The sequence below is a fragment of the Rhinoraja longicauda genome, chromosome 7 (assembly GCF_053455715.1).
Source record: "Rhinoraja longicauda isolate Sanriku21f chromosome 7, sRhiLon1.1, whole genome shotgun sequence".
Lineage (NCBI taxonomy): Eukaryota > Metazoa > Chordata > Chondrichthyes > Rajiformes > Arhynchobatidae > Rhinoraja > Rhinoraja longicauda.
Window position 1 is genome coordinate 44,008,642 of NC_135959.1, and position 13,216 is coordinate 44,021,857.

At 41.6% G+C, this 13,216-nt stretch overlaps 1 protein-coding gene across 3 annotated transcripts in view; it reads left to right on the forward strand.

Annotated features, from left to right (window-relative positions):
* The first annotated feature begins 233 nt into the window (after positions 1 to 233).
* rnf6 (ring finger protein (C3H2C3 type) 6) overlaps positions 234 to 13,216 on the forward strand; it is a 42,280-nt gene continuing 29,297 nt past the window's right edge. For 2 of the 3 annotated variants that reach the window (XM_078402409.1, XM_078402410.1), the window contains exon 1: positions 234 to 321. The gene's annotated coding sequence lies outside the window, so the exon portion shown is untranslated. The remainder of the gene's footprint in view (positions 322 to 13,216) is intronic. The other variant, XM_078402411.1, reaches the window with a different exon arrangement.

The following is a 13,216-nucleotide window of genomic DNA, read 5'->3' on the forward strand; positions in this document are numbered from 1 at the left end:
TTGCAATCGCGGCGCCACACGGTGATCATGGTGTGGTCGATCAGACAGCCAAGTGGCCTCGTTGGATAGATGATGATGTGGAGGCCGCGCGCGCCCCACGCCGGCCGCGCGCGCCCCACGCCGGCCGCGCGCGCCCCACGCCGGCCGCGCGCGCCCCGTGGAGGCGGCGCGCGCCCCCAGGCCCCGCCCCACGTCGACCGCGCGCGCCCCCAGGCCCCGCCCCACGTCGGTCGCGCGCGCCCGTTGCCGGGTTGACGCTCGGAGCTGCGGCTGTGGAGGAAGGAGACTCGGCGTTAACGGTGAAGGAGCGTCGACTCTGAGGTAGCACCTTTTTCTAAAACATTGGGACTCCCACCCTTGCTTTCTTGGGGTTCTTTAAAAAGCAATAAAAGCACAATTGATGTAGAAACGCGGAAGATCTTTATTCTTCATTGAATGGGTTTGTTGAGCGATCCGTTGCGGATCAAGCAAACCTGCTGAGCTGGGCCCGCCCCCGTTCAATGCTGATTGGATCGCCGTTGTCGCAGAAAATGGCGTCAGAGAGTATTTGGATTATGTGTGGTTAGTTTGGGTGTCAATCACTGGTTCCAGCTAGCATGGTAGGCTGCATGCCTTGTAACCAAGGCCTAAACTGGCCCTTAAAAGCTTTGCCGTCATTTCAGACAATTATTGCTTGTAACAGTGTTTGTTTCATCTTGATTAACTCTTCTTGATTAAGTTTTTCAGTCTATTGGTATTGATGTTACTTTTGCCAATCACCAAATGTGATTCCTAGCCTTAATTTTGTTATTACTTGTTTTTAAAATGTGTAGCTGCAAGTAATAAGAAAATCATCCCCTTTAATTTATAGTGATCTATTGCTCTCCGAAGTATATTCGTGCAATCTAGGACAATTCAATGTAGATTCCTTGCAAAAATCCTCTCATCATCCTCAGATCATCTGGACTGGATAATTTTTTTAATGATGTTACATCATTTTACATTAGGAGCAATACATTCACATTACATTTGAGCAATTTGGCATCTCTGGTGTCATCACAGAAACTGATCAAAACCTAAATAACGAATTATATAAATACAAATTGTTTATATGATTGTTTAGCACGATTTGAAAATGTATATTTTAATTTTAGGTTTGCAATAATTTGCTACCCATTGCATCATCTTAATAATCATTTAAGCATCATCTTAATAGTTTGGTAACATCCATTCTCTTCAATTAGGTTGATATGCCCTATTCATTCTGTTTAATATTTATTCCTAATTTAGTGCTCATTTTGTTTAAAGGCTTTATTTGACTCCAAGCCATTGAGGTTTGAAGTATTAGATATTTTATTATGCATTGGAAATCAATCCTTCATTGCCTGTTGAATGCTGTATATCTATCGTATAAAGTATACCTTCGATGGGATTTTTCAGCTCTAAATAAAAAGCATTTACGGTATCCATGATAGTGATCCAGCTGCCATTTTGTTCAGATGACAGTGCATACTTCCAACATTCTTCATATGACTTTTTACTGAATATATGAGCAGACCTGGTTCGACATCAAAGGAATACTCTGCAGGGAGTAAACAATAGAGATGTGTATAGCCATCTTAGATTATTCATTTATTTACAACCATGACATTTTTAACTTTAGACATTTGTATCTTCAGTTATGTTTAATATTAATGACTTGGAATTGTTGCTCCTCTGTAGCATTGAATGCCATCAGGATGATATATCACAACATAATCCATTTTAAATCTATTTAACTTATTTTGTAATAATTGTGTTTTACAATTCAATGTTTTTAAATGGATTTGTGGATGTTAATGGCTATAAGTATTTAAATTGAAATATTTCTTTGCAATCCTGTCAGTGTGTTATATGTCCATTAGTTATGATCTTTCCCACTCTTCCAATGATCCAAAGTAGAATTTGTGGTTTGTTAGATCCATGTTGGCTCCAAGGAGAAAATTAATTTATTCCACTAACCTGCCCACTGCCCAAAATCATTCTTTCAAATTGTCATTTTCTCAAATCTCAAATTGTTTTATCAATTCTTTGTAATCTATTACATTGTCGACGAACTTCCAGGGGCACAAAAATAATAGAGCAATGGGATGGTGCTGAATTGGATTTCGTTGCCATTCTAGGTTGTAAAAGGAAAAAGGTAATATATTCTGCATTAGAGAGCATTTCAATTTTAAACTATATTGTAATGCGGTTTATTAAAATGAAAATTGATTAATAAATTTGGAAGACTTGAGTGTGAAGGTGCATTTAGAGGCTAGATTGTAATTGGATTGATTATAATGGGCAGGTTAATCTAATTCAGTCCCATTTTAAATCTATATATTCTATCCCCATTTTTTATATTTCCAGTATAAACTCTAATATAGACATTCCACATTGTTTATGGATCCAGAGCAAAAAAAAAAACAAATTGCTTGAGAAACTCAGTGAGTCTGACAAAATCCGTGGAGTTAATTGGACAGACACATGTGGGTCAAGACCATTCTTCAGACTGGTGGAGAAAGGGGAAGAAAGCTGGGAAAGAGAGGCCGGAGGGGACAAAGCCTGGCAGGTGATAGGTCATAGGGGTGAGGGGGAGTGATTGGCAAGTGGGTGGAGATGGTGATGAAGGCTAGAGACGAAAAGGAGACAAGGGGGTGTCAGATAAGGAAAGCTAGAGGAGGGCAGGCGGGCGGTTGTGGGTTGAATGGGAGAGGGGAAGGAAGGGGGATACTAGGGAAATTAGGGACTTGAAGATGCGAGGAGTGAATGATGTAGAGGAGGAAAATGAACAAGGTGGTGGGAGAAATGTGCATGCACTGGTTGGGGGGATGGATGATGGGCTAGGGTGTTGAGAGAGAAGGGACTGAAGGGGGGATTACTTGAAACTGGAGAATTCAATGTTCATACCTTTGGCTTGTAAGCTGCCCAAGTGGAATATGAGATGCTGTTCTCTTTCCTCTCCCTTGCCATCCCTCCCTTCAGAAAGGTCCCAACCTGAAACATCGTCTGTCCATTCTCTCCACAGATGCTGCTTGACCCACTGAGCTCCTCCATCACTATGTTTTTTGCTCAAGAATCCAGTATCTGCAGTCTCTTTGTGTCTCCGTGCTTGTGAATCCTAGTTATGCTGTAATTTTACCTCACCTACCAGTGGTTGTACAACAGTATCTCTCGGCAGGTAATTCTGAGCTGCAATTGCGAATTTGTAATTTTTTGTATGAAAATATATTAAATATTTCTCGTGAATAACTTTCTCAATCAAGTTGGAAGTATACATAAATGGTTAGGACTGAATGTTAGCAGAAATAGTACATATACTTAGTTGGTGCCTGTTGCTTTAGGTTGGTTTGGGGCATTGATTTGTGAAAGGGTAATTGTCTACCTCTGTACCAATAAGCGAGTTCGGTATCTCGCGCGCGCAAGGAATCATGGGATTTGTCAAAGGTCCAGACCTCCCAACCCTTCCGAATTTGGCGGAAAGTCTCCGCTTTCTTATTTCATTTCCGCCATTCTGATCTCGCATCACATTTTCCCGCAAAACACTCGCCTCGCCGCTGTACTCGCCTCGTCGCTCACCTCGCCGCTGTACACGCCTCGCCGCTGTACTCGCCTCGCCTTGCCGCTGGCCCGGCCTCGCAGTTAGCCTCGCCTCACCTCGCCCGGAGTCACCTTGTCGCTGGCCCGGTCTCGCCTTGCGTCGACTCGCTGCTGGCCCGGCCTCGCCTCTCGCCGCTTACTGCTGGATTAGGGGGGAGGGGTGGGGGGAGTAGTGGGGAGGGGTAGGGGGAGTAGGGGGGAGGGGTGTGGTGAGGGGGGGGGTTGGCGGGAGTAGGGAGGTGGGGGGAGTAGGGAGAGGGGGTTGGGGGGGAGTAGGGTTGAGGGGGATATGGACTGCTGTGATTCGCTCTTGAAGACCACTGGAGCAGGTATGTCTTCAATTAAATTAGGTATGTGCAGTTTTTTAAATGAAACTCTTCAGAACTCAGTCATACATTTTATGACCATTGTTCTTTTATTCAATACCAAGAGAATTGGGATGTGTAAGGAAAAAGCAAAATAGAAAAAAACAAAACAAAACAAGACAATTTTTTCTTTGTTGTAAAAAATATTTCTGTTCAATAACCTTTCTATAATTGTAGAATATACTCATGATAGGCCTGACATTGTACATGTACTCCAAGAACTACAAACTGTTGGAAATAATAGTAATTTTTCACACGTGAATGTAGCGCAACGCGTACGTGCATTTGGCGTGCATACTTTTTTTTTACTGAAAAGTTGCATTACACGCCATATTATGAATTTTTATGTAAAATTCTGAATTTTGGACATCAAAATTCTGAATTTATAAAATCAAATGTTGGGAGGTCTGAAGGTCATTCGGGATAAACAAAGGGTGTTGCTAGTGAAAGCGAATGCAGCGCTGTATAAGCTGCGTGTATGTATTGGGTGGAACTCTGTAAAAATAACATTTTCGGTCTGAGTTTTCGACTTCTTTGTATCTTATATTGGTTATGGCTGACCCAAATGATGATGATGATATGACACTGGATGATTTTCTGCGATGGAAAGTCAAAGCTTTGAAGCGTTTTTTAACGGGCAGGGGGTTGAAAAAGATGGGACGAAAAGACGAACTCGCTACTCTTGCTTACGCTGCATCGTACATGAAGAAGCACGTGCTACCGACTGCTGGTGAAGAAAACGGTCATCATGCTGATCAATACAAGGAACTCTTGAAATGTGAAGAAAAAATTGTTCCCGATCCCATGAGCGAACTGAAAGATGGATGGCTTGGAGAACTGAAAGGACTAAACTGCTGGCCTCTCACATCCATCGTTGAGCTGTCAAATCATGTCAGTTATGATGATGCTAATCAGCCAGCTACTTCACTGAAATCTCACCAGCTTAGCAACTACAAAGAAGGCAAGGCCTATAGCTACCAAAATCATCATAGTTTTGCACAAATGAACCATAAATACATCTAGCTAATAGTTTTGAAAGCAGTATTTTCTTACGTCGAAAAGCAAATCTGGAAAATACGTATGAAACGCAGGTCAAAACAATTATCGACCAAATGTATATACACAATATAAGCCCTGAAATGGAACCCCCAAGGAAAAAGGAAAAGTGGTCGCCCCAGGAACAGCTGGCGAAGAGGTGTCCAGGCAGACATGTCTGGGAGTGGGCTCAACTGGGGAGATCTCGAAAGAACCGCCAATAACCGAGTGAGGTAGAGGACATTTGTCAATGGCCTATGCTCCCTAGAGGAGCAAAGGGCTTAAGAAGAAGAAGAAGTATATACACAATCGCTCAGCTGACGAGAATGTTTATACCGAATGACCCATGACCTGGGAAAACTCACGTATGCGCAGTTGTAATACTGAACTCGCTTTTTCATATTTTCCAAATAAACGTCAAGATCACTGATCTTGCTCGGAAATTGCCTAGAAATTCTGCTGTGATCATTCAGTAGGATTATTTTACATTCAAAATCTGGCTTTATTTCGTTAATTTTTTTTGAGACAATGCATTCTTTGGGATCTTTGTATATTTCGTACGTAACCCATTGTCCTGAATTTGAGAGCATCTTCAGGCCTAATTTTTTTATGGATGGCATAGAAGAAGTTGGTTTTCTAACTGTGTTGCAATGTATTAGACCAGGAATTTAAAGAATGATGCAACAATCGGTTGTGGTTTAGGTTGTCAAAGATTTCTTTACAGCTGATGTCATAAATAAAGAGGAGCATGCTTTCTGCTAATTTGCTAATGTGTATACGATTATAATAAAGGGTCTGTCCTACTCAGGCGATCTTTTTTTTTAGGCGATTGTCGGTGACTGTCAAAGTCGTAGCAGATCGCCAAAATTTTCTTTTACCCTACGACAATGACCACGACAATGCCGAGTCAGGTCAATACAAGTTACTCTTTTTGTGAAACTAGCACCTGGCTAAGAAATTACACCGTCTTCGGAAACATCGCGAAATTCCCACGCTTATCTGACCGTCAAACTGTTGCCTCCAATCTACCTGTCAAATGTCCTGACGGTAAATAAATTGGTTAAACAAAACTATCTTCTGGTATCTTCAAATGCCTTTTCTTAATTTAATATTACGTGCTTTGAAATGCATCTGCGACAACCTAGCAAACCTGGGGACAGCATGCGACAGCGCCCGCAATAAGCTACGATACCTGGCGACAAGCCAGCTGTCGCCGAGAAATTTCTATCTGGAAAAGTTTACTGCGACGCGCCGAGATCCGCTGCGATTCATTGAAGACTCCTCACGATCATACCCGCAACACCCCGGCGAACGTTCGGCGACAGCCTAGTCGCTGGCAGTCGCCTTAAAATCACCTAAGTGGGACAGGCCCTTAACTCTAAGTCAGGAAATCCATTGGAGAATAGCTCAATCTTTGAAAGCTATGCTAAAAACTGAACTATATTAATCTGCATTGGTGCATAATAATGCAAAAGTGATCATAATTAATTCATTTTTAAAACGTGTGGTTAACTTTGATATGTTTGATACATATTATCTCAATGGTGTAAGGTTTGGTAAGGGGGAAGTGCAGTGAGACCTGGGTGTCCTTGTGCACCAGTCACTGAAAGTTGGCATGCAGGTACAGCAGGCAGTGAAGAAAGCTAATGGCATGTTGGCCTTCATAAAGAGAGGATTTTAGTATCGGAGTAAAGAGGTTCTTCTGCAGTTGTATAGGGCCCTGGTAAGACCACATCTGGAGTATTGTGTACAGTTTTGGTCTCCTAATTTGAGGAAGGACATCCTTGTAATTGAGGCAGTGCAGCGTAAGTTCACGAGATTGATCCGTGGGATGGCGGGACTGTCATATGAAGAAAAATTGAAAAGATTAGGCTTGTATTCACTGGAGTTTAGAAGGATGAGAGGGGATCTTATAGAAACATATAAAATTATAATAGGACTGGACAAGCTAGATGCAGGAAAAATGTTCCCAATGTTGGGCGAGTCCAGAACCAGGGGCCACAGTCTTAGAATAAAGGGGAGGCCATTTAAAACTGAGGTGAGAAGGAACTTTTTCACCCAGAGAGTTGTGAATTTGTGGAATTCTCTGGCACAGAGGGCAGCGGAGGCCAAATCACTGGATGGATTTAAGAGAGAGTTAGATAGAGCTCTAGGGGCTAGTGGAATCATGGGATGTGGGGAGAAGACAGGCATGGGTTATTGATTGTAGACGATCAGCCATGATCACAATGAATGGCGGTGCTGGCTCGAAGGGCCGAATGGCCTCCTCCTGCACCTATTTTCTATGTTTCTCTGGGCTAGTGCAGGTCATTAGCAAGTTTAAAACTTCTAACATGCAAAATTCAGGAATTTGTGTATTGTACTGCTATAATCTTAATGCAGCAGGGTGCAATAAGAATATTGCATGGAGATTGTAAAAAATGGAGTGAATGACATAGTTTGAAAACTTGATTGGATTAGTTTGCTCAAAGGAAATTGTAGCACATAATTGCCAACCCATTGCTGAATTAAATGTACAGCTTTAAGAATGGACAAGAATCATAGTGGCCTTCATACCATTACTTTCTTCCTTTGAACTGTCATTTTGAGGTTGTTGCTCAGGAACCTGTTGAGGCATGTATGACATGTTCCAGTGTGCAGCTGTGATTTCTATTTGCAGAGTAAATCCCAGTGAGATTTGAAATGGTTAAGGAATCTGGTATAGCAGTGCCTATTAAGGTGACTCTAAGAGTGGAGTTAGGACTGATAAATATTTAAAAACCGGAGGAATTACATCCAAGAGAGTTTTTGAAGCGGGCAGCGGGAATGAACCTGAAAATGGTAGGTCTGTGAACCCTTGACCAGTGGCATGGATGTTACTGGAGGAGATTCTGAGGGACATGATTAATGTTCACTTGGAAAGCCAGGGAGTCCACATGGTTTCTGTGCAGGGGAGATCATATCTCGCAAATCTAATTCTTTTAGGAGGTAATAAGACCTTTAATAAAGACAGCATTGTAGATGAGGTTTGCATGAGGTCCTGCATGATAGGCTGGTCCAGAGTTTAAGGCACAGGAGATCTGAGGCTTGTTGTCAAACCGAGTGGTGATAGACAGCAGAAGGTGGAAGGGGTCATCTACTGTGGGGATCAATTTTGGGGCCTTTGTATATAATATATATACATAAATAACTTGGAGGAAAATGTAGGTGATCTGATTAGTAAGTTGGCAGACAACAAAAAAAATGGTTGAGTTGTAAATAGTAACAAATGTGGTCAACGTATATATGGTGGGATATGCACAGGCTGGAAAGTTGGGAAGAGGCAATGGCAGATGCATTTAAATCTGATAAGGGGACTCGAGGTAAAAGAGTCATTCGGATGCAGTGATCACAATATGATAAGTTTTACTCTACAAATTGAGAGGGAGAAGGGAAAATCGGAAGTGTCAGTATTATAGTATAGCAAAGGGGATTACAGAGGCATGAGGCAGCAGCTGGCCAGAATTGACTGGAAGGAGGCCCTCGCAGGGAAGACGGTGGAACAGCAATGGCAGGTATTCCTGGGAATAATGCAAAAGTTGCAGGATCAATTTATCCCAAAGAGGAGGAAAGATTCCAAGGGGAATAAGAGACACCCGTGGCTGACAAGGGAAGTCAAGGACAGCATAAAAATAAAAGAGCAGAAGTACAACAAAGCAAAGAAGAGTAGGAAGCCAGAGGACTGGGACTCTTTTAAAGAGCAACAGAAGATGACTAAGAAGGCAATACGGGGAGAAAAGATGAGGTACGAGGGTAAACTAGCTAATAATATAAAGGAGGATAGTAAAAGCTTTTTTAGGTATGTAAAGAGGAAAAAAATAGTCAAGGCAAATGTGGGTCCCTTGAAGACAGAAGCGGGGGAATTTATTATGGGAAACAAGGAAATGGCAGACGAGTTGAACCGGTACTTTGGATTTGTCTTCACTAAGGAAGATACAAACAATCTCCCAGATGTTCTTGTGGCCAGAGATCCTAGGGTGACGGAGGAACTGAAGGAAATCCACATTAGGCAGGAAATGGTGTTGGGTAGACTGATGGGACTGAAGGCTGATAAATCCCCAGGGCCTGATGGTCTGCATCCCAGAGTACTTAAGGAAGTGGCGCTAGAAATTGTGGACGCATTGGTGATCATTTTCCAATGTTCTATAGATTCAGGATTAGTTCCTGTGGATTGGAGGGTAGCTAATGTTGTCAAACTTTTTAAGAAAGGAGGGAGAGAGAAAACGGGAAATTATAGACAAGTTAGTCTGACATCAGTGGTGGGGAAGATGCTGGAGTCAATTATAAAAGACGAAATTGCGGAGCATTTGGATAGTAGTAACAGGATTGTTCCGAGTCAGCATGGATTTACGAAGGGGAAATCATGCTTGACTAATCTTCTGGAATTCTTTGAGGATGTAACCAGGAAAATTGACAGGGGAGAGCCGGTGGATGTGGTGTACCTTGACTTTCAGAAAGCCTTTGACAAGGTTCCACATAGGAGATTAGTGGGCAAAATTAGAGCACATGGTATTGGAGGTAGGGTACTGACATGGATAGAAAATTGGTTGACAGACAGAAAGCAAAGAGTGGGGATAAATGGGTCCCTTTCAGAATGAAAGGGTGACTTGGACAGGTTGTGTGAGTGGGCGGATGCATGGCAGATGCAGTTTAATGTGGATCAGTGTGAGGTTATCCACTTTGGTGGTAAGAATAGGAAGGCAGAGTATTATCTGAATGGTGTCAAGTTAGGAACTGGGGACGTACAACGAGATCTGGGTGTCCTAGTGTATCAGTCACTGAAAGGAAGCATGCAGGTACAGCAGGCAGTGAAGAAAGCCAATGGAATGTTGGCCTTCATAACAAGAGGAGTTGAGCAAAGAGGTCCTGCAGTTGTACAGTGCCTTAGTGAGACCGCACCTGGAGTACTGTGTGCAGTTTTGGTCTCCCAATTTGAGGAAGGATATTCTTGCGTGGGCGTGAGGGCATGCCGCGTAGGTTTACTAGGTTAATTCCCGGAATGGCGGGACTGTCATATGTTGAAAGACTGGAGCGACTAGGCTTGTATACACTGGAATTTAGAAGGATGAGAGGAGATCTTATCGAAACGTGTAAGATTATTAAGGGGTTGGTCACGTTAGAGGCAGGAAACATGTTCCCAATGTTGGGGGAGTCCAGAACAAGGGGCCACAGTTTAAGAATAAGGGGTAGGCCATTTAGAACTGAGATGAGGAAAAACTTTTTCAGTCAGAGAGTTGTGAATCTGTGGAATTCTCTGCCTCAGAAGGCAGTGGAGGCCAATTCTCTGAATGCATTCAAGAGAGAGCTGGGTAGAGCTCTTAAGGATAGCGGAGTCAGGGGGTATGGGGAGAAGGCAGGAACGGGGTACTGATTGAGAATGATCAGCCATGATCACATTGAATGGCGGTGCTGGCTCGAAGGGCCGAATGGCCTCCTCCTATTGTCTATTGTCTATTAAATCCAGGCGAGGGATGTACTGCACTATCAGATTCTGGCGTGACATGTAGAGTAAATGGCAGGGACTTTAAGAGCTTTAATATACAAAGGGACCTTGGCTGAAAGTGGCAATGCAGGTGAATAGGGTGGTATAAAAGGCCTTGAGTATGTTTGCCTGGTAGGCATTGAGTATGAGAGTTTGGAAGTCATGTCGCAGTTGTGCAAACCGTCATTCATACACTTGGACATAAAACCTATGTTAGTATTTTGGTGCAATGCTGAGAGAGTAATTTGTTGTACTTGAATTGAGGTAATAAATAAAGGACTGGCCTCCTTTGCACAATCTGAAGATGAGTAGAGTTGTTCCCTTTATGCCGCAGCAAATCATGGACAGAATTGCAGTCATTATTCAGTTTGCTTTTGGATGCACTGTTGATATAATAATAATAATAATAATAATAATAATAATAATAATGCATTTTATTTATATAGCGCTTTTCATATACTCAAAGACGCTTTACAGAGATTTAGAGAACATAGAGAAATGAATAAATAGATAAATAAGTAAATAAGTAAACGAACAGAGAAAGGAGACAGAAGGTGAGGTGACCTTCAGTGGTTGAAGGTATATATATATATGGACGCATTCAGTGGCTGATCCTCCCATTTTTGTGTCAATTGTATTTATTTATTGGATGATAACTATTTTGGGATGTTACCGAGGGCAGTTCTTTTTTTAACCTTTAATTTTCCTACAAATTCCTAACCTAGTAAAAAAACTGTGTGCCTGCTAAAAGATTAACTTTAAATATATTCCTTCAAGTCTTATTTTTGGGCTTAGAGTTGCAAATGTCTTTGCTCCCATTACAAGTACGATCATGTTTTAATACTAGATAAAGGAATGAAACATATTTTTAATATTTGTAATGTTGATTATTTTAGTTTACACAAAATCATTTGCACCTATTTCAATTTTGCATGTTTAAAAAAGATATTTAATCAAGCAATTACTTACGTCTATTAATTACAGTTTGTGCTTTGTTACGTATAAGCTTGTAATAATTACATGAGTTGTTGTAATGGCACTTCTTAATATAGCAACCAGAATCACAGGAGTTAGCCAACAAAGGCACAATTAAGGTGGATGATGAAAAGCTTGGTGAGAGAAATCGAAAGTATCTTTATGTATAGAGTTGGGTTTTGAGGGGAGAATGCGAGAGCTTAGAGCCTTGGCAGCTGAAAGTAGGGCTGCCAATTATAGAACAATTCCATTTTGGGATGATCAAAAGGCTAAAATTGACGGAGTTGGGACCTTGGAGAGTTGTTGGGCCGAGAAGATCACACTTAAATTTGAAAATGGTGCTGAGAATCTTAAAATTGAGGTTTTCCTTAACTTGGATCCGTAAGTGTTACGTAGGTAAAAAAAAATAGGAAGAGTACAATAAATGATTGGAGTGGGGCTGACTGAGGATAAAACTATCCTGTCACCAGGAACAGAGTTTGTATCCTACTGTGGCGCTTCGAAAGAGGCCCGAAATAAAGACGAGGAGCTGGGTATTTCGGGAGGTTTGATTTTATTACAGTTTTATACATTGTAGGATTAGGAATGAAATATGGGAGGAAATCAGGAGGCAAGGGTACCAACATATTTTGATGCTCTTTGAAGATTGCGGGTGTGAGAGGGCAAATATTACACCCTTGTTCAAAAATGGAGTAAGAATTAACCGAGTCAGTTTAATCTTGATGGAGGGAAAACATTTGGAAATATTGATCCTCGGCAGGATTAATAGTTATTTGTGATTAAGGCAAACTAGCATGGATTTTATTGATGAAAAATGATGTTTAACCAATTGGATAAAAGTATTTTTGAAGAGGTAACAGAGTTGTAAGGGTGAAGTAATTGCACATTGCCTGATAGAAGATGCCACATAACAGACTTATGGCCAAAGTTGAGGCATTTGGCAGAAAAGGACTTTGAATACAAACTTAGTTAAGTTACAGACAACAGAAGAAGGTGAATGGTTGCTTGTCAAACTGGTGAGAGTGGTGTATGGATGGGAAGTAATAAGAGTAACGTGGTTTAAAGAGGGAGAAGGACGGCATGTCCCAGTGGTACCATCATACAGGATTTCTGTTTAAAGGGGAGGGGGGGGGGGGGAGTATAAAAGGCCATTGTGCTAAACCTTAATAAAATACTGGGCCCAACTCAATGGTGGTGTACGGGTAAAGTAATTGCACATTGCCTGATAGAAGAAGCTACGTAACAGACATATGACCAAAGTTGAGGCATTTGAATGGTGTTCAGTTCTGTTTTCCGCATTATCAGAAGGATGTGAAGCTGTTAGATTCTGATTAAATTCAGATTAGTTTATTGTCTTATACACTAGAGTGCATTGAAATGCTTTGTTTGCATGAAGTTTTTAGAATGAACTATATTATAATTGGGTCTCGACCCGAAACGTCACCCATTCCTTCTCTCCCGAGATGCTGCCTGACCTGCTGAGTTACTCCAGCATTTTGTGAATAAATATCTTCAATTTGTACCAGCATCTGCAGTTATCTTCTTATATATTATAATTGGGTCTGAAGAAGAGTCTCGAGCCGAAATGCTACCTGACCCGCTGAGTTACTCCAGCTTTTTGTCTCTATCTTCCTACACATTATAATGATAGATATAACAATAAATACAATGGCCAAAGCAAGTAGCAGAATAGTGAAAAGGTTGTAGTGCAATCTGAAGTGGTGCAAATACAAAAAGCAAT